The sequence below is a fragment of the Lissotriton helveticus genome, chromosome 5_1, assembly GCF_964261635.1.
Source record: "Lissotriton helveticus chromosome 5_1, aLisHel1.1, whole genome shotgun sequence".
NCBI classification, from domain to species: Eukaryota; Metazoa; Chordata; class Amphibia; order Caudata; family Salamandridae; genus Lissotriton; species Lissotriton helveticus.
In genome coordinates this window covers 2076576078-2076601041 of record NC_136065.1, presented here as the reverse complement: position 1 = coordinate 2076601041, position 24964 = coordinate 2076576078, and the positions used below count along the sequence as shown (strand labels likewise).

Genomic DNA, 24964 nt, shown 5'->3' with positions numbered 1-24964 from the left:
TACTGCAGTATTCGGAAGGAGTCCCTAGAAGGAGATGGGTAGTGAAGTGCGGCATAAATGCTGACAAGAGCAATAAAATGAATCCTATCCTAGACAATGCCGCAAGCTGGTGTTTTCAGGTTTGCAATTAGATTATTTGGGAATATATATGGATATAGAAATGGGGCAAAGGATCTCAAGGATTACACAGGACTATCCCATCACACTTTATATCTTAATTTGCCACATATTCTATATTTGTGTTGTATGCTAAGTTAAGGGTACTCCAATGTAGTGTGGAATGCAACCTTTTATATCTTATCTTTTTTCTGCCATACCCATTCACACACTTCCATTGAAAGACACAAAGAAGCATCAGGAAGCGTTTCTCAGTTGTATTTTATGTTTCCAATGTCTTTGGTTTTGTCATTGCAGCAGCGGTGAAGAGGCTTCCATCTCCAAGGACTGTTGTTCCTTCTTCACTCTCTACCTTGGGAGTTTGCAGCTGGCGATTTTCTTCTAAAAGTTCTTCATGGTTCCAGCTGTGAAAACAAGGCAATCAGATATCAGTCTAAGATACATTAGAGTACAGATTGTTTACTGCAACGCTTCTATCACACAATGACACTGGTGAGATAACAAGGTACCACCAACAAAACGCACAGTCCTATAAGACGTGGCAGTTCTCATTGACTTACAGTCACCTTTTGTGGCATTTATTTGCATGCATCTAATGATAGAACTAAAGATCATTCTTGCACAAGGTGACACTGTGGAATTGCTTTGCATTGTAAGCAGCATCACTTCATGTTTCCAGCTTCAGACTTAAATTTGGTCTCTGTGGATACAATCATGTAACTGTCACCAGGGTTTAAAATGTTAACAAAATACAGTAAAGGAACCTGAGCTTTCCACTGACCTGGGAGGTTACTTTTGGGGGTTGAGGACAGCTGCAGACCGAGCGCTGCTCCTCTGACAAACCGGACCTTGCAGCCTGCCGCACACCGATCACCGCGGCGAGGCGGGAGAACTACACTACCCAGCACCCCTTGCGCCCAGGAAGGCGCGCATCCAGCATCCTGCCCCGCCCCCGGAGGTGCGCTTAAGGCCAGCGCGAACCCCCGCGTCGCGGGACCGCGCGCGGGCCAAGCCCGGGCAAAGGGCGGGCCCTCTGTGGCCCTCAGAGGCACGAGGAGGACGGGACGGGCCACCCCCCCTTGCCAATTCACTCAAAGAGGTACTGTGATTCCCCTTACTATTTCTATCAACCCATATCTTTGAAGACTCGCATCACACCATGTCTATCTGGGAGGAGCTCAATGCTATGTGTGGATCTAAATATATCCCTGATTTTGCATCCCCCATAAGCACAGCTACCAATCCTGACGATATTAGCGCCACCCTGCAGATGTCACCTCTTTGCTCGAATAAACTCCAAACTCCAATCAAACCACTCCCGGGTGGGCTCAACATCAAGATAAATAACGATGATGTCACTGTTAACGGGAACCGAGCCAAAACTCCAAAACTATGCTCCTGTCCCTCTCAACATCACTCCAACTTCAGCTCTGTGTCGGTGGATATGGATCATGGAAAAATGGTGAACTGCCCATCATCCCCTCAACCAACTTTATTGGCCCAGCTTGAGAATCTATTAACCTCCCTAATTTCACCACTGGTGGAAAAAATTAATGATCTGGGGGACAGGATATCTAATATTGAACTGATAATCAAAACACACATTCCATCTGGAACTAAATCAGTATTATCAGACCCTCCTATTCCCCTCACTGTCCTGGAAAAACCCAAATTGATTTCCTGCAGGAATGCGCATTCTCAAACTACACCGCTTGTACAAACAAACCACATCAAGGCTAAACCTGAACCTGTTAGAATGCCACGAATAAACTTACCCCCTGAAGCCGCCCCTTATGTGACCGTTGTCTCTGGGATCCCACCACTAACTCACGGAAAACTTGAAACTCGTCAAGATTTATTACATAAGGCTATGTTTTGGTTACAGACCAATAGACCCCTGCCACCCAACCTAGATGGGGGGATCCTAAGCGTTAGGAGGGTGGGATGGTTGGGCACTTTGCCAAAAGACATTCCAGGGGACTTGGCGCTAATTAGATTCAAGCATAGGAAAATAGCCCGCTATTTACGATCTTGCAAGCATAAAGAGGGGGATGGCCCAATACGTATCTGGGATTTACATGACTTTTACCCGAGTATTCCACCCACCCAGTTACCTAGAACACAAGGGCCAATGTAAAAATGCTGCTCTCCTTTTTATTTTTTAGAATTCTGCATTATATATATTTTTTTTACTTATGAAAAGTTTTGGTTCCCCTGATCCCCTTCTCAAAATGTTAACTTTTTCCTTACAAAATTTTTATATTTTTTATATTTTTATCTATTTTAATGAATTGACTAAATGTATTGTTGCATATTTTTATTTTATTATGATTGCTTGTATGATATTCTTTGAAATATCGAATAAAGCTTATTTGATTTGATTTGACAGTAAAGGAATCTATTTTCGAAGAGTTATAGCTGTTCAAAGACCGACCTTCCAAATGCCTGAGTTGGTGGAGGTCACCATTTTTTGATTCACTCATTTCACAACATGATGAACAAAGAAAATTAATTTGTAATTGTTGGACTTCGCCCTTTTTGCAGGGTCATCCCTGAACTTTTTGCCTTCCTCCTATATTTCTTCTGACCTGGTGTTGGCTATTTTATGACTCTGGGCACTTTACCACTGCTGATCAGTGCTAAAGTGTGAGGTTCTGTAATTCTCGAGACTGACTCCATTTTATATTGTGCCACCATTTTGTGTTGCCCTCACGTAGGCCTGTGAAGGTAGCCTGGCGAACAAAGTGGCCTGGCCTTCTTAGTCCATGTATACATTAACTAGGTTTCTTTCTGACTCTGGAATGAACGGTAAGAAACTGACCTCTTCACCTGAAACTGACCTCGCAAAGCCAATTTCCCTGATCGATCTTTGTCTGAGATTGCCAATCAATGTTCAGGACATCGTTAACTTTTAGTTTCCTTGCATATGCCTTATCTTGTTCATCATCTGTTACTGTTTCTTTTTTATGTTTCTTCATTACATGGGTTATGCTTTCAATTATAGGTTTGTCCGGCTTTTGGAGATTGAATTTGGGACATTCCTAATGATTAACTTTTGGGTTGGGATACTGTACATGTAATCATGCCATGCCCTGCAGTGCCATCTAAATCAGATTAACCTTTGTGAACTATGTAATCATAATGTTTTGCCCATATCCTGCTAAAACCCCAAAGGGTACTCATCTGCTGACTCTCCAGATTTTCCATTTGTTTAGGAATGTAATTGGTACAACTCCCTTACATGCCTGGGGCAGGATAAAGAGTATATAAGACGTGAAGTAAGACTATTCTAGCAGACTGCCTCATTCAGTTGCTAAGGCTTCTGTGTGACGTAGCCTCACCTCATTTGTTAATAAAAATGTTCTTTTATATTACAGCTTCATGCTCAAATTCTTTATTATTGGTTTGAATGGACTAAGTATCAGTGAGACCCCTGAGAAGGAATTCAGATTTCTTCAAATGGCGTGGCCAACGCGGGCCTCATCAGAGAAGTGGCTATCTGAGGGAGTGATCTTGTCAGAAGACAGAAATCTACTGAGGAGGACAGGACAGGACTCTATTAAGGAGGTACTCTGTGCACGGAGGTTCTGGGGATTCTTTGTCTCTGCAGCCCAGTATATTTCTGATCTTCCTGATTTTGATCCTCCACATGATGTCACTCCTGACTGAGAACCTTTTTTTGGCGTGAGTATTTAAAAAAAAAAAGACCGTTAGGTCATTTAGAACTTGGCAGTTAGAATTTGGACAACTGTTTGGTATAGCTTTGGAATTTTAGAATTTGTGTTGGCCAACTTTGGATTTGTATAGGTTTGTATATGCGAATTGCAATTCGTGTAGGCAGGTAATGAGGAGACTTTTCTCTACTTTGTATAAGATTTGAACGGTGCAACGTACGGAGAGTACCTTAAGCACTATTTTGATTATAATATTTGCATATTCTGCAGTATTTTTGGCCTACCTGTTTTCAAGCTCACATCAGAGAACGTGTTGCTTTTTTGGAAGGTACCATAGTGTGATGTGAAGTAAATTAGCCGGCTCCCCTAGAGGGAAAACCTAAATAGGTTTAGGTATAAAAACATATTTCTTCCTAGGTGATTCTGTATCCCCAGGGAATTAAAATATGAACATAATACATACAAGGATCCTCTGTTCTGTGCAATTTTATGAATGGAGATATGCAGAGCGATTTTTGGTGTTCTGCCAGCCAAAGCTAGTGAATTGAGTGTATCTTGGCTTCTTGGAAATAAAGGTCTGTGGGGCTGTTTTTGCAGTTTTTTGGAACACTACTTCTTGTAAATATGACTTACAACTCGTATTTACAAATGGTTTGGTTTAAGTACAGTCTGTGGGCTGTCCTTTGTTTCAGTCTTGAGTATTGATCTGTGGGTTAAATGTGTGTTTAAATGTCTATATGGTTTTCCCATTAGTGCAACTTCTGTAAGTAAATAGCGATGGCGCTATTTATGAAATAAATGACTAAAAGCGCGCTGTATTGTGTATCCTGAGTGTTTTACCCCTTTCTGTTTATGTCTGAAATGAGCTCAATGTGTGTTTGTGGTTTTTTCTTGATGTTTTCAGTCTGTTATGCAAAATGTTAGTTAATTAATATTAATCAGAAATGAAATAAAAATCCAGAAATGAACCATGTGATGTGCTAAAATAGCTATATGTTGCTATTTAATTTATAGAGTAAGCAATTATGCACATGTACAATGCTTTAAAGATAAAATTAAAATTCACATTCACTAGGAATAAAAAAGCCCTCAAAAACGAAATTGTGTGGTTTGCAAAAAATAAACGTACAGCATTTTCCTTAGATACATTGTATTAGATATATATATATATTTTTTTGATTATAAACTTTTATTGACATTCAGCGCAGATACACAGCAGTGTGCCTACAACCATACGCGGCCGGCAGCGATACACATACATTGACACATTGGGAACTACAGTAGTCATGAGTATATAGAGGGCAATCAGGGATAGACAACAGAAATGCAATAAAGCAGTAGTCTTATTATAACAGGTCTAAACAATAGGGGGGTAGCATTTGAGTGATTGTAAATGGCAAGGCAGTTTGTGGGATAGTGCAACTGGAAACCAGATCAACATAGTAGCAAGCAAGAGAGTGGAGTCACAATCCACCGTATGGTCCATGAAGGACTCCCGAGTAAGGAGAGGTTGAAATCACAGCATATAGTAGAGTGACTAAGTATCGGGGCAAGATATCACCACACTGGACAAGACCCATTAGGTTCGGACCCAATTATCCATCACATCTGCATAGGCGTATAGTCACAGAGATGAAACACAGTAGTCAGGCATTAATTCTCGTATCTGACACGCCAATAAGAGCATGGAGACCCAGCAGGCCACCCCCTCCATCCCAGTTCAACATATGGAATACAAGATTAAACCAGTTCAGCTGCCAAGGGTTCATCGCCAGTGTTAGTGTCCCCCTCCCCCTGCGGTGTTGTGGTGAGGAGGTAAGTCTGCAGAGGGCCCCAGATGTCAGCCGGTCTGGAGTTAAGAGGTAACAGTTCCGAGAATATTCCGTACTGTTCCTGACAGTATAACATGTCATGCAACCAATCTTTGAATTTAGGAGCCCGGCCCGACCCCATCTACATGCCAGGTGTCTCCTTGCCAGCAACAGCGCCACATTAGTATACTTCCTAACCATCCGCGCAATCTGCGCAGTATAGCCCAGTAGGAACAACTGTGGATCTAAGTCCAAAGCAGTATCTATCATGAAGGAGATACCCTTACAAACCTGCGACCAGTACTCTTGTACCTGTGGACAGCTCCACGCTAAATGGAAGAAGTCTTCCCCTTCCTGTCCACATCGCTCGCACCTATCCGAGTCTGCCAGGCCGAATCAAACCTTCCTAACAGGCGTGTAGTACAACCTATGGAGGAACTTGTAATGTATAACTTTGAAGCGACAGCTAGACATCACCGCTCTCGACAATTCACAACAGTACTCCCATTGGTCCTCAGTGATTTCCCTGCCAATATCTGATGACCAATGCACCCTAGCCGCGCTCTCCACAACAGGCAGTTCTTCTCGTAAGCATTTATATATTCTGGATACTAGATGCGCTCCGTCAGTACTGTTCAGCACAATTGTAAGCGGGGCTACACTAGGGGGTTCACGAGGATATTCGGGTAATAAGGCTCTTAGGCCTTCTCGTAGCCGTAGGTAATAGAATAATTCCAGCGGGTTATGTGCGCCTTCCCCAAAGAAATCGTCTCGAGACCGGAACATTCCATCGCGGAATAGATCACCCCACACCTGAATTTTCACCGTCGACACATTCGTTGGAATCCCACCTCTTGAAGGAGCGCCACCTGTGGATGATAAGATAGTGGCATTCGAGCAGTATACAGTAACGGGGTTTGCAACCGTCTCCCTATTTTATGCCATGCTTCCATCGTACAGGACACTGTATTAGAGTGCATTGCCAGTTCCGATGCGGGGGCATGAACCACTCCAACCAGCGGTAGTGGGTGAGCTATCCAGTCTTCCGCCGCCACCTGCGGCATGAAGGCAGTCGGTTTCATCCAATAATAAAGGTAGTGCGCCTGTGCACTCAAATAGTATACCTTGAAGTCGGGGACATCGAAACCTCCCACCCGATATGGTTGTGTCATGACCGCCCAGCGAAGTCGTGCCTGTCTTCCCCCCCACACCAGTCGAATAAGTTCAGAGCGCAAGGTTTTAAAGAAGAATGCGCCTGGATGATAAGGAATATTGAGGAACAGATATAAGAAACGTGGCAAGACCACCATTTGTATGAGGGAAATCCTCGCCGCCATCGACAAGGGCAGTTTTGTCGTGTATTTCTATAGGTTCTGAATCAGTCCCCCTATTCCTGACCCTATTCTGGTTAAACTAACTATCAAGTTAACTAACAGTCAGCCCATGAGGCAAGAAAACCCCCATGATGCAGATACCGTTATCTGACGCAGTCACACTCCGGCACAGGAACGTGTTATCTGATTAGGTCATAACGCTTGAGATCTAATTAGACAAGCGACATTCCTCCAGCCCCTGATAAGGCATACGACGTTCTCATAACAAATCAAACCTATGACAACCTGGAAAATCCGTGCGGCCATTGTTTTGATTTCACAGAGAACTTTAGTAAAGAATGTGCTAACGAGCAAGTCGTATGACATCTTTATTGACGTATCTATGTCCATCCTTACGTCAATCTCGGCACCTTTAAGGTATAAATATTGCCGACCTTGCCCTATGCAAACACACGCGTGGTGACAAGACGGAGCAGCCATACTTGCCGAAGCCGAGAGCAGAAGCAGACCCCGCTGGCAGCAGCCCCGCCTTCCTGACGCGCTGAGAGACGCGCTGCTATCTCAAGCCGAGAGACCCAGCACCGGCGTTTCTGGGCAGCCCTCGCAGGCAGCCTGGAATATCGAGAGCAGAGAAAGAGATACTATTCCTCATCCATCCTAAATTCCAGGTACAGAACTGAATAACCCCTCACAGAGAATTCTTTAGTTATTCACTTGGCAAAAACAAACTTAACTTAAACTGTAACTTTCTATTCCCGCCCACGCATTAGACTTAGGTCAGGTACACGGGGTAGGCGTATTTAGAAACACCAGTTGAGTACGTTTAGTCAAGTGTATATGTGTATGTAAATATATTTTAATCATTTTAAACATCATATGGCTCAGAAACCATATCAATGTTTTTACAGTATTATTTTATACTATTGCTTTTAATGTATGCACTTTACTTAACTATAAGTATTGCAATAATATCGATCCATTTCTCTTGTACGAGAAAAGAGACTGATCAATAAATAACACCTTTTTATTGAACACGCCCGTCTCTTCCTTTTCTCTACATTCTGATGAGACTAAGAATGCACGTACTGACTGAGTAAAATAATTGCCTTGTGCTCACACGACTCTCGAGATTGACTCTTGATTAGGGGAGAGCAAAGTTGTCATGTTCTATGGTTGTCAGAAACTAAATCCCTTCTTGTCTAATCAGGGAAGTTAATCCTTCCTTGAACATTCGAGAAAGTTTCTAGCGAACTCTGAGCTTAGCTGGCAAACCCAAAAATTAAGTCTAGTATTGACAGTAGTAGACCTAGTTAACGTCTGGCCTAGGCCTTTACTGCTGTAGGTACTATTCCAATGCGCAGAGCCTATTGGGAAAATAGGAGCTACACTACATGGCGCCCAACGTGTTTGGAAAGGGCGATAAAACTAACGTAAGACATTTAGAGTAACTCAGTCGTGCTTTCTCACTCAGACCCCTTTTCCCAAATACTCCAAAGACGTCTGGAGTGGGTGAAAGGTTATATCCTCCAAAACCTCGCAGGAGGGAACTCCTATGTAAGGTTCTTGGTCAAGTCAACGTTGAAGGATAAACAGTTCCAAAATATTGTGCATCTAATCTTTGTTCCATAAAGAAACCTGATCTGCAAACAAAAACATAATACCATCCTGTCAGTAAAATGTCTGACAATGAGGATGAAAGAGAGGGAGTTAGATTAGCAACTGAACTCGCAGATGCTGATGCTACCATGCAAGCAGCAGACGCGGATATAATACTCATTCCGGTCATTAAAAGGAGATCTATAACCTTAAAACTTATAGAAAATGGACTGACACCTAGAGGTGGCACAGTCATATTCGTAATCGAGGCACACGAATATCGGCAGACAGAGGTATACTATTCATGGATACATTTTCCAGCAGCAAATGCTGTAACAAAGTACTTCCACTATTACAAAGTAGAGGAACCTCCTGAAACGTACACTCCTTTCGAGGAGGTGGAAGTACCACTCAAATTCCAAGAGCATTTGCTCTTATTTGATGGCGCCCTAAAACATAATAATCACATTACAAGGCTCGGTCCTTTAGGTAGACCAGGAGCAACGTGGCCGGTCTTAGCCGGATACACACCACATCCAGACATCGAAAGAATGCCTGCAGCAGAGCTGTTAATACAGCTAAAACAACTACTAAAAATTCACAGACAATTAGTTCAGTATGTAATGCGGACTTCAACAATTCAGCCAGCGATTAAACTTCCACAGCTGACCCCTCACCAGGGGAACACAAATAAAATTACACCACAGAACATCCAATCCTGCCTAGGTAAAGTTCCAGCTAAACGGGAACAAATACCATTCTGGTTGGCACAGAAAATCACCCAAATAGAGGCGGTGTTTCCTGACACCACCCCGCTGGAAAAACACAGGATTCTGACTATATGTCTCCCAATGGGAATCGCACCACACATTGAGGACTGTGACACTTGGGGTACAGTCTTTGCTTCCATCTACACAAAAACGCACGGTGTTCCATCCATTTCGGTAATACCAGATGTGCTTAAACAAATTCAAGATGAATACGGTCCAGAACCTGCTTTAACTCTTGGTATGAAATTACTAAAAGACTTCAAGCAGGTCTCGGCTATATTACTAGCCAACATAAAAGGTGAAGCAGCAAACGTGGCGATCCGCCAGAGGTTAAAAGAGACAGATATAGCAGACCAACCAGCTGAAATTGCCAGAATCATAGAAAAATCCTATGAAGAACTAGGCAGAGATAGTCTAGGTGGAATACCAGTAAAACCGCAACTGACTACAAGTCCAGAAAAAATATTTTTTAATAATAATAATTCACCAAAAAAGAACTGGGATGGAAACAAACAATCCAATCCTAAAGAAAAGAAATTCCAGTCCCGAGAGAGGTCTCCCAGGCGAAGAGAGAAATCTCCAAACCAAAGACAGAGGTCACCGCAGAGTGACCCCTCTGGGAATAGATATAACCTTAGAAATAGGGATAATATTAAAAAACCTGATAGATATCAAGACATTGATACACGTCCCTCTCAATCTTTTCAGACTTCCTCGCAGAAATCGGAAAGAAGAGGACGATCAGAAGAGCACGCCAAGTCCAAAGACAAGGAACCTGCTCAGCTAAAAAAGAAATTACAATTTCCAAAAAAGAAGGTAGCCAGTATCAAGGTAGTTAAAAATGCCGAGAATACTGAGGACACAACTGAAAAACGGAGAATGGGCTCAGACAATGATAGACAGCGCAGCAGAGGTGAGCATAGCTCGCAAAGTCCTTATGAATCATCTGGAGACAGTGGACACGAATGAATACCTTCAAGTGGAAACTGCAGACACCAGAGTTAGCAAGCCCCACAAGATATACGAGATAACATTACGTATGGAGGGAGATAAGACTAGGAAAATAAGGGGACTATTTTGGGATAACCTCTCCAAAGGCTATGACATCCTTCTAGCTGAAAAAGACTGGCCACCAGAGTTTGTCAGGGAGTGCCCTCATGGCGAAGAAGTAATTATGCCTGCCTTCTCGAATCAAATACCGATTCATAAAAAATATACACTTGCTAGAAAGTGGGCAGTGGCCTTAGCACCTGCTTTATATAAAAATCATGTAGGATGGGATGAGGATTCTCCTCCTCACAAAATCCAGTTAAAATCACAACCAACTGCGCAAAGGCAGTACCCAATTAAGCAAGAAGCTAAAAAACAAGTAAATGAAATACTAGATCAGCTAGAATACCAGGGGGTGATTGAAACTTGCACCTCACAAATGAACAATCCTTTGTTTCCGGTCTCCAAACCAGACAATTCGTACCGTCTAGTTTTGGATTACCGACACCTTAACACATGTTGCAAAACCTTTGCAGTACAAAACTCACACAGTGCTGCACTAATGAATAACATAGTGCGCAAAAAATACAAAACTACCTTGGACATCTCCAATGGATTCTTTTGTCAAAACATAGCACCGGAGAGTAGATATTTAACTGCATTCTCAGTAAATGGCACTCAAAAACAATTCTGTCGGTTAGCCCAGGGGTACAAGAACAGCCCGGGGGTATTCTCAGCGAGAGTAACAGAATTACTACAACTATATGATGATGAAGCATTATCTTATGTCGATGACATTTACTTAACAGATGATGACTTGGATACTCACTTGAAAAGAGTGAACACCATAATACTTGGGTTCGCTGCAGAGGGTTACAAATTCAACTTCAAAAAGTCCAGAATTGCCCATCTGACAGTCTTGTACGTAGGATATGAATTATCAAGTATAGCCTGGTTGACAATTTTCTAAGCACTAGAAGAATTGAAAAATCTAAAATATGAAAAGACGTATCCTCTGCCAATCGACATTCTGCCTCTACGACATTACGCCTGTGTAATCTATACAGACGGACATGCTCAACCCTCCGTTTGGGGAGAACATGCATACAACCCCACATGTGAGATTACAAAAGAAGTGTGGCGCGGAGGTAAACTAAGACCTCTATTAACAAAATCACACTCAGTAGAAACTAATTCAGAACTACAAACTGAAATAATAGCTTTGAAAATGGCGCTAGATAATGCGGATCGCGAATTCCCGACACTTATAGTGTCAGATTCATATTACTGCGTCAAAGCATATAACAAGGATTTGCAGACATGGATTCAGAACGGTTACAAAGATGACACAGATGCACCAATAAAGCAGAGACTGCTCTGGGAACAAGTAGCTCTTTTGAAAAAAGAACTACCAAAGACTCACGTGACTCACTCACTGAGTCATCAACGTGATGGCGTTCACGTTGTAGGGAATTCATTGGCTGAAGCAGCCGCAGCGGCAGCCACTAAACCGGCTCCCGTAGATCGAAAAAAGCGTACATTAAAATACATTGACGGTGAAACAATGCTGGCGGTGAAAACGTCATCAAAAGGCGACTGCTCAGCGTTACCGATCAACTATCCACTCAATTATACATACATAATCGATGCAAACTCCGTCCCTTTTGCTCGAATCCCTGGAGTGGGGGATAGAGTGATTCCAAACATGGACAGGAGAAACTTGTTAATCGCAGACGCACACATGGGCGAGGGTCACAGACACCTTAAATTAAAAGATTCTCTGGAAGAATTACAATCACGGTACTGGTGGCCAGGCATGAGCCTGCACTACACCATGTTTGTAAAAAACTGCCCAAACTGCAACAGAGATCGCAGTGGGGAGAGAAGCAGTTTAATACCTCGTCGTATCAAGGCAGATAATATTACCAGCAAAAAGAATGGCTTGCGATTAACATATACAGGCTAGTTTCCACTTATAATGTAGATCACCAGCACTCGGCTGACGTCCGGACTATTATACAAGATTTGCGAGTCTAAATGGCATATACGCTAAGAGCATGCTACGTTCGACCATTGTTTTCACTCAGGCAATCCAGCCTGGGGGGGAAACATGGCCAAATGAGCACAGCCCAGCGGGAATCTTCTCACTTCCTTCCTGAGGGTACGGGATGGTGTAAAGAAAAAACCAAGGCAGAAAGCAATCTATAATAGAAAGGATATTAGGTTCGGGAGCTGGGTGGGTCAAACATCTAATAAGTGTCCAACGTAGTCTAAATAACTTGCCAAGAAATTCTCTGAAGGGATTCAGTCCGTACGAATTATTATTCGGAACTAGGATGTTGATCTCTGACCTTGATAGTCAGACTTCAGTGGTAATAGAAAAAACCTTTGATGTCAAAGACCGTTTGGCTATTTTGCAGGACTTAAACAAAACAAGAAAAGACCTGAGCAACATACAGTTGAAACAACAGCCAACGACCACTGAAGAATCACCACCTGTCCCAGCAAGACCTGTCTGGATTCCAAAAGTCGGGGATCTAGTCAGGGAGAAGATCGCGGTAAAGAAGGAATTTGGGCCTTCTTACAGAAAAGCAGTTCCTGTCTTGTCTGTCAACGGGACAAGATCAGTTGTACTACCGCCACTTGCTGGAAAAAAGGAGAACCGAGTTGTATCCATCGACCTGGTAAAACCACAACATGTGGCCGATAACAAACGGTAGGCCAAGTGGACTCCCAATAAGTAGCAGAACACCAAGGTTTGCTACCAGTACAGAGGTCCTAACAAAAAGGCTCATCACATTCGAAACGCCTGCAGAAGAACAAGAAGGACTATGCAACAATGCAATAGAACTAAGACCTCTGAAAACCCAAATAAAGACATTTAGCAGAGACACACCAATCTATACTGAAGTACCAAGTGAAAATGCAAGGAACAAAAATCCTGAAGCAATTGGAACAATTGACAGAACTGCATCCGGGTACTTCATCAACTTCGATGATTCCTCTGACGGCTTCAGTGAATCAAAGACACAGCCATCATCAAAATCCTTTAAAGACAAAGCGAAGGAACTTTTGAAACAACTGAAAGAAACATATCTGGTTTCTCCATGGATTGAATTTTGGGTGGGTTTTGGTGCATTTATCCTCATACTTTGGCTCATCATGGTATTTACTTTGGGACGCTTCATTGAGGGAAAATATGCTAAAATGGACACAGCAAGTCAGAACATCAACTTGATCCTCACACCACACACATCTTCACACGTCGAGAAAAGAGAACTTTCTTCAGAACTTTCTTCAGCCAACTTCACAGCCAATCCTATACCTGGTGGGGTAGCCTGGGACAACACTGACTATGAAATTCATGGTCTGGTCGAGATCCTGAAATATCCACACCAAATCAAGATCTCTTTGAGTGACTTTGCAAAACCAAACTCATTTGCTGATGATTGGGACTTCGAGAGTATTAACAACATGATGTCTGACTTAGTAATGTCTGCTAAATTTACAAAACATGATTATTTGCAAGGTTCTACAAATTATGATAGTATGTATTGCTATAACCATTATGGTAACCATTTTTTACATAAATCTGCACAACCTAGAAATGTTTTGAATTACAATCAATGGGAACATTGTGCTACACCTCCAAAAGGAAGCTCTAGAACCGTTTACGACAAATATTCATATTTTTCAGGTTTTAACATAAGTAATGCTGAAACATTTTATTTTAAATTGTCAAACAAGACAGGGATGAAAACCATGATAACCAACACAAAATTGATATATTCAGATTCATTCTTCGAAAAAATGAATACTTTTGGATTTGATTATTGGGACAAAAATGTTGATTTAAAAAGTGTTTGGGGTACAAAAGAATGGCAAGTACAGGGTTTAGAATCTTTGTTTAGAGCCTGCATGATCCCAGAACAAATGATATTTTTAAATGACACTGTTCAACAAACCACCTGTCTTGGCTTAGCCAAAATCAAAGATTTAATTAAACCGTCTATTCCAAAGCCAACAATGTTTAGCAATAACTCTGATACAGATGAAGAGATAGACGTAAACCATATATTAAACCAAAACAGAACACATCCTGATTGGAAACAATGGTTGATCTGGCCCACAGATACAAATCACTGTCAAGATAGATTCCTGAATAAAACACAGGGTTTCAAAATGACCAGGCCAGACTCTAGATATCCCCAAAGACATCACCCAGGGATAATAACAACCTACAGTGTGGGCAAATTATGCCTTCAATGGCTACAGACTTCCACACTGCCTGAAATTAAGCAACACCTAACTTTACTTACTGATGGTGCTGACTTGCGTGATTTCATAATGGGACCACGCAAACAGCGTCAAAAGCGTTTCATAGCAGCCTCTGTATATGCAGCATACAATGAGGCCTGGAAGGTTACTCAAATTGAGACAGCAGAAAGAATACGGGAAATTGACCGTATCAATTTGGAAAAATCACTTTCTGTAGTGGACAATGGGTTAATGACTCTGTCCTCCAGAATTTTTTCATTGGACAGCATTGTGTCTTCAGCAATCGATATATTATCGCAAGACTTACTGTTATTACAACATGGTCAGTCACAATTGCGTTCCATTGTACAGCTTGGCTGGACGTTACAAAATCTGCGTTCAGGCTATGTGCCTTGGCGTTTAATCAACACAACGTCACTATTCCAAATCTTTAACCTTACTGATAGACAAATCGGTATGGCGCAAAAGGGTGCTGATTATACAATCTTGAGCATTGAAAAACTAGAAAGATTACCAATGACAATGTCAGAACGACCTGTCAGTGAATGGATAATCCACGGAATCATAAATATTCCAATCTCAACCTTCAGGTTTCAATACTGCCAAAAATATATACAGGCTGGCATGTACGAGAAATTGGGAAAGGGGTACCTTTAAACAACTTGGAACCTGCCCTATTCACATGCATGTGTCAGTAATAAAGGACAGAAAGTGTTTCTTATTGGCAACAATTGTGCTATGTCACTAAGCGGCACGTTTCTGTGTAACGGAATTAGTTTGCATGGAGCCTGTGAAGGGAATTCATACAACCTTTCATGTCACCAGCAAGGCGCACCTGCAACTGAAATAGAACCATTCTTTCAAAGACTCTATAATGGGAGTTACATTCTTATTGTAGACCGCAGATGTTGCAGTCTTATGCCCGGGACTCCTTATCTAGTAACTACAACGGCGAAGGTCAAGTGCTGTGGACGTTCTTTATTCCCCAGCTCCTTTCCAGACAGGGAGGCAAGGGCATGGCCCAGTTTGAAAATTACTTCTATTCGAATAGATACTTTAAGCAGAATGAAAACAGTGCTTCTTCAGACGCCTACAAGGCTCACGTCATCAAAAGAAACATATGATCTACAAGTCGCAAGGACGACTGCAGAGATACATACATTATTATCAACTAATTCCCCCGTACATTTCGCGGAAATCCTGAGCGAAATCTTAAATATTTCTGATACCAATGGGATCTCAGGGGTATTTAAGAAAGTATTTTCGATGGCATTAACACCATTCAAAGCCATACTGGGTATTTTTCCAGATTTCGTCCATTCGATTTTTGGCGGACTTCCCCTGATCCTGGGACTAATTGCAGGAATCCTATTCCTAGTCCTTATTTTTCGTTATGGCAACCCATGTCACAGATCAAACTCTCGCGACAATGGAAGATACGATCCTAGCCATTGGATACCGGGACCGGATATCAAAAATCCTGGGACTCTCCCGGCTTAGAGACCTAAACATGACTTGGTTTCTATCATTTCGACCAATGTGGCAAAGGTGTGTTTTACCTGTACTAAGGTGTCTGCTATGCGGAGAAGAATGCGTGTTAGACACCTGTCTGACGCTACAATCGGATGCGCCGGTGGATGCAGATACACTGTTGGTTCCTACCAAGGTTCACGCTTTGTGCTGCCCTCAAAGGCTGCCAATCCTGATGACGGCATTCCTGGAATCTTCACCACTGCGATTGAAGAGTAGTGAAGTTCAAGATGAAAGCAGCATCGAACAGGTACGACCTTCTGTCAGCAATGCGAATCAGAATGTCAATGGAGACAATCATGCGCACGAATGCATGGTTACACCTATTTCCGACTTAGTGGAACTTTCCCATGAAGCTGTTGACAGTTTTTTCGAAAGCCTGAATGATATGATGTTCTCTCCAGAACAGAAATAGAGACTTTTGAGTAAACTCGCACACGGCGTTCCCTGAATTCGGCCTTCAACTTTAAAAATAAAGTCACATGAACAATTTCACTCCAGTTCACGGACAGCAAATTTTTCAGCATGCCCCTTAAAATATTTTTCTACATATTTTTTCCCGGGACACTGATCTTCTGCTTAAAGTAAGAAACTATTCCTAGAGAACTAAAATTTCTATTTTTAGATACTTTATAGACTTTAGCTGCCCGCTGGTAGGTTCACAAATATTTTATTATGTGATGAAATGGTCTCGGACTTCCTTTCTGTATAGCCATATTAAGAGCCATTTCATGTGTATTTCTCATATACCAATAAGCAATAATGCATAAAAATGCATGTTCACTTTTGCATTTAATTCATAGCTTAAGTGCATACAATATATATGACTGCAATTTTTCAGTATATTTGAAAATTTCGAAATGCATTTATGTATTTTGGGGTGGTAAGGTATACACTATACTCTATAGTATGTTGTACTATGTTATACTATGCATAGATTAGTAGATATGACCATAGTTAGCGTGGAGTGGGTGTCGTGTATTTCTATAGGTTCTGAATCAGTCCCCCTATTCCTGACCCTATTCTGGTTAAACTAACTATCAAGTTAACTAACAGTCAGCCCATGAGGCAAGAAAACCCCCATGATGCAGATACCGTTATCTGACGCAGTCACACTCCGGCACAGGAACGTGTTATCTGATTAGGTCATAACGCTTGAGATCTAATTAGACAAGCGACATTCCTCCAGCCCCTGATAAGGCATACGACGTTCTCATAACAAATCAAACCTATGACAACCTGGAAAATCCGTGCGGCCATTGTTTTGATTTCACAGAGAACTTTAGTAAAGAATGTGCTAACGAGCAAGTCGCATGACATCTTTATTGACGTATCTATGTCCATCCTTACGTCAATCTCGGCACCTTTAAGGTATAAATATTGCCGACCTTGCCCTATGCAAACACACGCGTGGTGACAAGACGGAGCAGCCATACTTGCCGAAGCCGAGAGCAGAAGCAGACCCCGCTGGCAGCAGCCCCGCCTTCCTGACGCGCTGAGAGACGCGCTGCTATCTCAAGCCGAGAGACCCAGCACCGGCGTTTCTGGGCAGCCCTCGCAGGCAGCCTGGAATATCGAGAGCAGAGAAAGAGATACTATTCCTCATCCATCCTAAATTCCAGGTACAGAACTGAATAACCCCTCACAGAGAATTCTTTAGTTATTCACTTGGCAAAAACAAACTTAACTTAAACTGTAACTTTCTATTCCCGCCCACGCATTAGACTTAGGTCAGGTACACGGGGTAGGCGTATTTAGAAACACCAGTTGAGTACGTTTAGTCAAGTGTATATGTGTATGTAAATATATTTTAATCATTTTAAACATCATATGGCTCAGAAACCATATCAATGTTTTTACAGTATTATTTTATACTATTGCTTTTAATGTATGCACTTTACTTAACTATAAGTATTGCAATAATATCGATCCATTTCTCTTGTACGAGAAAAGAGACTGATCAATAAATAACACCTTTTTATTGAACACGCCCGTCTCTTCCTTTTCTCTACATTCTGATGAGACTAAGAATGCACGTACTGACTGAGTAAAATAATTGCCTTGTGCTCACACGACTCTCGAGATTGACTCTTGATTAGGGGAGAGCAAAGTTGTCATGTTCTATGGTTGTCAGAAACTAAATCCCTTCTTGTCTAATCAGGGAAGTTAATCCTTCCTTGAACATTCGAGAAAGTTTCTAGCGAACTCTGAGCTTAGCTGGCAAACCCAAAAATTAAGTCTAGTATCGACAGTAGTAGACCTAGTTAACGTCTGGCCTAGGCCTTTACTGCTGTAGGTACTATTCCAATGCGCAGAGCCTATTGGGAAAATAGGAGCTACACTACAGTTTGATCCATCGAGTCACTGAGTCCGCCAGCTTAGTGATAGCTACCCCATAGTTAATTCGCAACGTATCTCCCTTGTCTCTCGATATTTGTATCCCTAGGTAGCGCAGTTCAGAGGTGCACCACTCAAGAGGGTACTCCAGCGGGAATTCCGATACAGCCGGTGTTAGAGGGAAGAGCTGGGATTTGCCCCAGTTAATAGAGACGCCGGAGAGGCCTCCAAAGGCAACAAACTCCCGCAATAGTGCATTCAAGTTAGATCGGGGGTCCTTAACGTACAGAGTGACATCGTCGGCATATAATGAGATTGAAAGTTGCCGTTGATGGTAATTGAAGGTGCTGGCTTTGTGAAGCTGTCGAATTCGACAGGCTAACGGCTCTATCGCCACAGCGAATAGTAAGGGGGAGAGGGGGCACCCCTGACGGGTACCCCTTGTGATTTCGAAAGTGTCTGTCAGCCGGCCGTTCGCAAGCACTCTCGCCGTTGGAGCCGTATATAGCAACCGCACCCAGTTTACAAAGATCGGGGGGAACCCCATCCTCTGTAAGACCGTGAATAGAAACCCCCACTCCACAGAATCGAAAGCTTTCGACGCATCTAAAAAAACTGCGGCAAGGGGGATCTCAGGATGAACCGTTTGTATCAGGGAGAAGACAGTACGGAGGTTGTGTGAGGTTGATCTCGTAGGGACAAAACCGGACTGATCAGGCAAGATGAGTGTGGTCATAAGTAAGGAGAGTCTGGTTGCGAGCACCTTCGCCAGAATTTTGGCGTCGCAGTTCAATAGCGACGGTGGGCGATACGAGTCACAGTGTGAAGCATTTTTTCCGGGCTTAAGTAAGACGTGATGATGACCTCTCGCATAGATCTCGGGAGTACACCCACTTCCAAGGCATCAGCAAACACCTCCCGCAACACTGGTGCCATGACCTCTACATAACATTTATAAAATTCCGCGGGAAGACCATCTTGACCCGGCGCTTTCCCATTGCTCAAAGACATAATGGCATCCCGCACCTCGCCTACCTCGAGTGGTGCCCCCAAAAATTGTCTGTGGACGTCGCTTATCCAGCAGAGCGCGATATCCCCCAGATAGCTATCCAGGTCAAAGTCCCAAGTTGCCCGTGATGTATAAAGTTGTTTATAGTGTGTTTGGAGTGTAATCAGAATTCCAACAGTGTCTCTGTGTACCTCCCCATCCGCTGTGATCAGTTCTAAGATAGTATTCGAGCCTCGTGCCACCCGCACTGCCATGGAAAGCGCTCTACCCGGTATCCCTCCCTCATTGTAAGCGCGGGCCCGCCAGTACTTCCCCCTAAACCGCACCTCTCTCTGCGCTTCTGCCTCGTACTCTGACAACTTAGCCCTGAACTCGCGCTGCGCCTCTCTATCAGTCCCCTGTACCATGCAGGTCTCTAGGGCCCTCAGGTCTTCCTCCAGCCTACGGAGCGTGCGCTGTATGTCTCTCATCACCCCAGAGCTCTTAGCAATGCACCATCCCCGCACCGTAACCTTAAAGGCCTCCCAAATTGTTTCTACACTATCCACTGTATCTTTGTTCCGGGGAAAGAATTCTTCTATGTCGGTCCTAAGTTCTTCACGGAAAACAGTATCTACCAGAATGTTGGGGTGTAACCGCCAAGGCGGTCGTGGTTTATTAAATCCGGGCATATCTAAAGTCATTAGAACAGGACAATGGTCAGAATGTGTTCTGGGCAAATGTTTAGAAAGCAAAACATTCGGGGCTAGATTCAGGGACACAAAGATATAATCGATTCTGGCCCATGTTCCTGTGTAGGATGTGAAGTGTGTGCCATCCAACAGATCAGGATGTAAATGTCTCCAACTATCGATCAACCCCCCCTCTTCGACTATCGCCCGAAGGGAATCTCTCGCCTTAGTATGATATGTTGAGCAACCATCTGCCCTGTCCAATCTCGGGTGCAGGGCTATATTGAAGTCTCCACCCCATATCAGATACCTGGAACCCACATCCATTATAACTCCGCAGAGCAGTGTGAAAAAATGGGGATCATCAACATTAGGGGCGTAACAATTGGCAATGGTAATCGTCTCCCCACCCAACCTCCCCCACACAATCACATATCTCCCCTCCTTATCAACACGCTGACCCTGCAATGTGAACGGGAGAGCCCGGTGTATAAGAATGGCAGTACCCCTGGCGTAGGAGGAGTAGTTTGAGAACACCCTCACGCCTGCCCATCTCGTGCCAAAGGCAGAGTCAGCCGACGGGGGATTGTGAGTTTCCTGTAGCTTAACCACCTGCACATTATGCCTATCCCAATACGCCAAAAGTTGTCTACGTTTTCGTGCATCTTTTAGTCCACGCACATTCCAGGATATGAAATTACTTTGGTTAATAATCCCCGCACCCGCAGTTGTATGTTTTACCCTGCTTTGAGAAAGTACGATGCATCCTCCACAACATCAATGTAGCCCGATCAATAGTCCCTCCCACATCACTCCAGCATATCGCTGTGTCAGGTTGCTTGTGTATCTCACACTCATACAATTCACGTAACTCCCATGCATTCCCCCATTCCCCACCCACCTCCCACAGAGGCATCCCCAACTCGCCAGGTTCGTCACTCTCCCTCCCCCACCCCGATTCTCTCAACAACCAAGGGTGAAAACATACCCCACAACAATAGTAACCGCATGGGTAATACCCGCTAGGTAGCATTCCAGGTGGCGACACAGCACCCCCTCTTCTCCTCCAGCTCCCAACGGCGGAGCTCACCCAGCTAGAGGGAGAGAGGGGGGGTACCTGGCGACAAGGAGCAAGATCAGCTTTTCTCGGGCCATAGACCCCGCCCATCTTAAATTCAAGGAGAAATAGAGGACAACGATCGTAGGCATCGCATCGCCATAAATCAGTCCACAAACCAGTACTCACATACAGGAACCAGAGTGATAATAAGCGTTTCAAGAATCATGAGGTCACTGTTCCTCGTCCTCCATCTGGTCGTTTCTGCGATCAGGCTCCGCCATCCCTTCTCTATTCTGGTGCGCCGTACGTTTAAAATGTTTGATGAAATCCTCAACTTGTTGCGGTTTCGTAAAAAACTTTTGGCGCCCCTGATAAGTGATCCGTAGTCTGGCCGGATAGAGCAATGCGTAGTCGACTTGCAGAGTCCGAAGTTTTGCTTTAACATCCAAAAACTTGCGCCGCTCTTCCTGGACCATGGGCGTAAAGTCAGGATATATTGTAAAATCGTTACCATCATAAGTGAGCTTGCTGGAGGATCGAGCCGCTCGTAACACAGTGTCTCTGTCCCTGTAGTTTAGTAGCCGGGCTATGATAGGTCTCGGCTTCATGCCCGGCTTGGGTACCGGTCCTAGGGATCTATGCGCCCTCTCTACTATAAAATGAGGGGAGAACGCTTCCGAGCCCACTGCAGCCATCAGAAGCTTTTCCACAAATTCCTCCATTTTACCCACGTTGGTGGATTCCGGAATTCCTACTATGCGTATGTTGTTACGCCGGCTTCTCGCCTCCAAATCTTCGTTCTTTGCCGCTATCGTGCGCAGTAGGTCATCCATCCACGTAAGTCGCGTCATATGCTGTCCTGAGGTATCCTCGACATCCGAGACCCATTGTTCCACCTCCTTCAACCTTCCCTCGTGAACATCCAGCTTGTGGACTACAGCATCCATCCGGGACGACATTCTAACCTTGTCCGCAATGGTCGCGAATCCCTGGCGCATCTCACGAAGGATTTCCTGGACATCTGTGGAGGTGGTCGCCTGGCTATCGGTAAGACTGCTAGCCTCCATCTGCTTCTGAGATTCTGGGCTAGTGCGGGTCGTCTTCTTTGCGGCGTCAAATGTGAGCTTCGGTTGTCGCGCATCAGGTCGACCCATCTTCGCCACCGAGTAATGCCAAGCGAACCAGATCACGATGTAGTGGGCAGCAGGTTTGCAACGTATGCGCAATCCAGGTGTCTAGAACCGTCGCAGTATCCCCACCGCCCAGTCGAGTGCCAGCAGGGATCAGCACCTGCATGGGGCGCGGGCGGTTGGTGAAGGTTGGTGTCTGTCGCTGCCCCCGGTCACAGATCGCCCTTCAGATTCAGACCCGGGAACATTCCAGAAGTACCACAGCATAACAGTCTCACCATACACCAACTATAGGCAGGCCAATGAGGCCACAGCGTTCCCAGGTCTATTGCTCGCTATGCAGAGGTGTAGATCAAACAGCAGTAATAAGCAGTCCTCTTATTTGGGTCGTGTATAAGCAGGTAGGAGGTCTCCAGGACGTAGGGAGCGGTCAGCAAGGGCCACAGCACTGTAGTTCTCCAGAGCGCTCCCCTGGTGTATGTGCCTAGTTCAGCGCAGCAGTTATGCCTCCAAGGGTGGTAAAATGCAGCGTCCCCCAAGTGGTCAGTACCGCATGTATATGCAGCCGCTACACTCGCCGCTGTAGGTCCGCACCTAAGGGTACGGACAGTGCCAGTAATTGGTGGGGGAGAGGAGAGTGCCCCATGCAGCAACAGGTAAGGAGGGCTGTGTCATCAGCAATGCACGCAGCTCCGGACTTCTGTCAGCGCTTCCCGCTCCTCGTACCTCGCATTCAAGGACAGAAAGAAGTTTGAGGAAGGAAATGGCGGGCTCCCCAGCCGGCGGCAAGTTCCTCAGCAGCCCCCAAGCGCGCAAAGTATCGGCTTTCAGCGATGTCCTCCAAGCACTGAGGACAGGTTAATGAGGGTCCCCGTAAGCTCAGCAGGCAGTGGAGCCCCACTCCCGAGCCGGCCGCCACCCTCGATGGGTCCCAGCAGGGTATCGGCCGCGCCCGGCGGAGGCTAGGCTGTCCGAAGGGCAGACACGACGCTGTAAATACCTTAGTGGGTGATTGGGTCAGGTCTGCACCTTCTCAGTACTTAAATCGCCGCTGTAAGGGAAGGACTGCAGACGTCATCCTCCGCAGCCGCCATTTCGTGGCTCACCGAGGAGTTCGCGCCGTTCAGGGCCCAGCAGGCGCCACCTCGACCTCGCGTCTTCCTGCAATCCGTCCGGCCGAGCTGAGACTTCCAGCAGTCGGGGCCGCCGAACATGGGGGATCCTCCACCAGCTTCAGGTAACGAGCTATCTGCACCAAAATCACACCGGAGTCGCTGTGTAGCCTCTTCAACAGACGGGAGCAATTTCAGCCCGATCTGCCACTGATAAAAGGATCAATGGAAGGATTATTGTCGCCAGGATGTGAGAGCCTCACGAGAAGGCTTCCATTCACAAGTGCGCCACCTAGCGCTCCCACATTGTATTAGATATTAACAGGCAAACACATCATCTGAATACATTGGATTTTGCTGTATTGCACACACATTTTGAAACTTGAAATGTCTTAGTTTTAGTTTTAAATAGACAGCCACCGTGCCCACGTTTTCAATGCTAAGAAACAGCTGTTGCTGCCGCTAAGCAAGCAACACGAAGCAATCACGAATAGACAGGAATGTTTCCTCCTTCAGGACTTTCCCAGTTAAACACAGGTAAACCTTTGCATTTCAGAATAGTGTTTTAAAAAGGTTACAAAAATAAGGTTCATTATTTTGTATTACAGGAAAACATTTCAATTAAGGGTTTCCTTTCTTTAAGCATTTTTTGTAAGTACATTTTTGGTTCTAATATTAAAATAACTGTCCTTTTAAATAAAAGTGGCGCAAAAAATTGTCATGTTTCAAGTTAGGCTTATGTGCTTAGGCTTGTGAATGAATGCGTCTAAATATGATAGGCAAGGGATGCAGCTTGCTATTATATGTGGAATTATTAAAAATGGTTTTATTAAAAGAAAAATGACTAATTATGGATTTTTTTAAATAAGTGCTTTTAAAATCGTTTTTTAATATTTATAAAGCTTAATACTCATACTATGACCTCCTAGCATTGAAATTTAACTTAAGTTGTGTTGAACTGCAAAAATGAGAACATTTGCATATGGAATTTCACTTGGCGCAGGCGTAAAAAACTCATTTTTCTAAGGATTTACATGAGATATGTCTAATGTCCAATCTCTGCAATCTGTAAAGAACATTCTGAGGATGATTAATATGTAGCACAATTATAGGATATTTATTTTCAAGTGGCACAAATATCAAAGTCGAATTTGGGTAAATAGACTATTTAAACAGCATTTTTTTTCATTTAGAGTAGCTTTTAAAATGCCTGAGGCTTCAGTAAATGCATACATTTAGGTATGATACAAATTTGCAGTTTGTTCTCATTTGGGGTTGCTCTTAATGGCTCAGTGAGCCAATGTGCCCGGTGCAGAGGTTTGAGTTTAATATCAGGGTTGAAGGTTTTCCTGAGACGTTTATCCATTTAAGGTTGATGAAATGAGTACCATTGCATAGGGTGGTAACAATCATTTGTTCTAAAGCTGGTCTGTTGTGTTGTTGTGTTCTGCGAATTATTCATAGTAGATGTTTTTGAGTCTGGGAATAGGAGTGGATTGTGGCACCTAAAGGGAGTAATATATATGGTATGTAGTTTTGGATAGG

At 43.9% G+C, this 24964-nt stretch overlaps 1 protein-coding gene across 4 annotated transcripts in view; it reads right to left on the bottom strand.

Moving 5' to 3' along the window:
* Positions 1 to 359: 359 nt before the first annotated feature.
* LOC144756317 (uncharacterized) overlaps positions 360 to 24964 on the bottom strand; it is a 131760-nt gene continuing 107155 nt past the window's right edge. For all 4 annotated transcript variants that reach the window (XR_013595125.1, XM_078646012.1, XM_078646013.1 and 1 more), the window contains exon 3: positions 360 to 521. The gene's annotated coding sequence lies outside the window, so the exon portion shown is untranslated. The remainder of the gene's footprint in view (positions 522 to 24964) is intronic.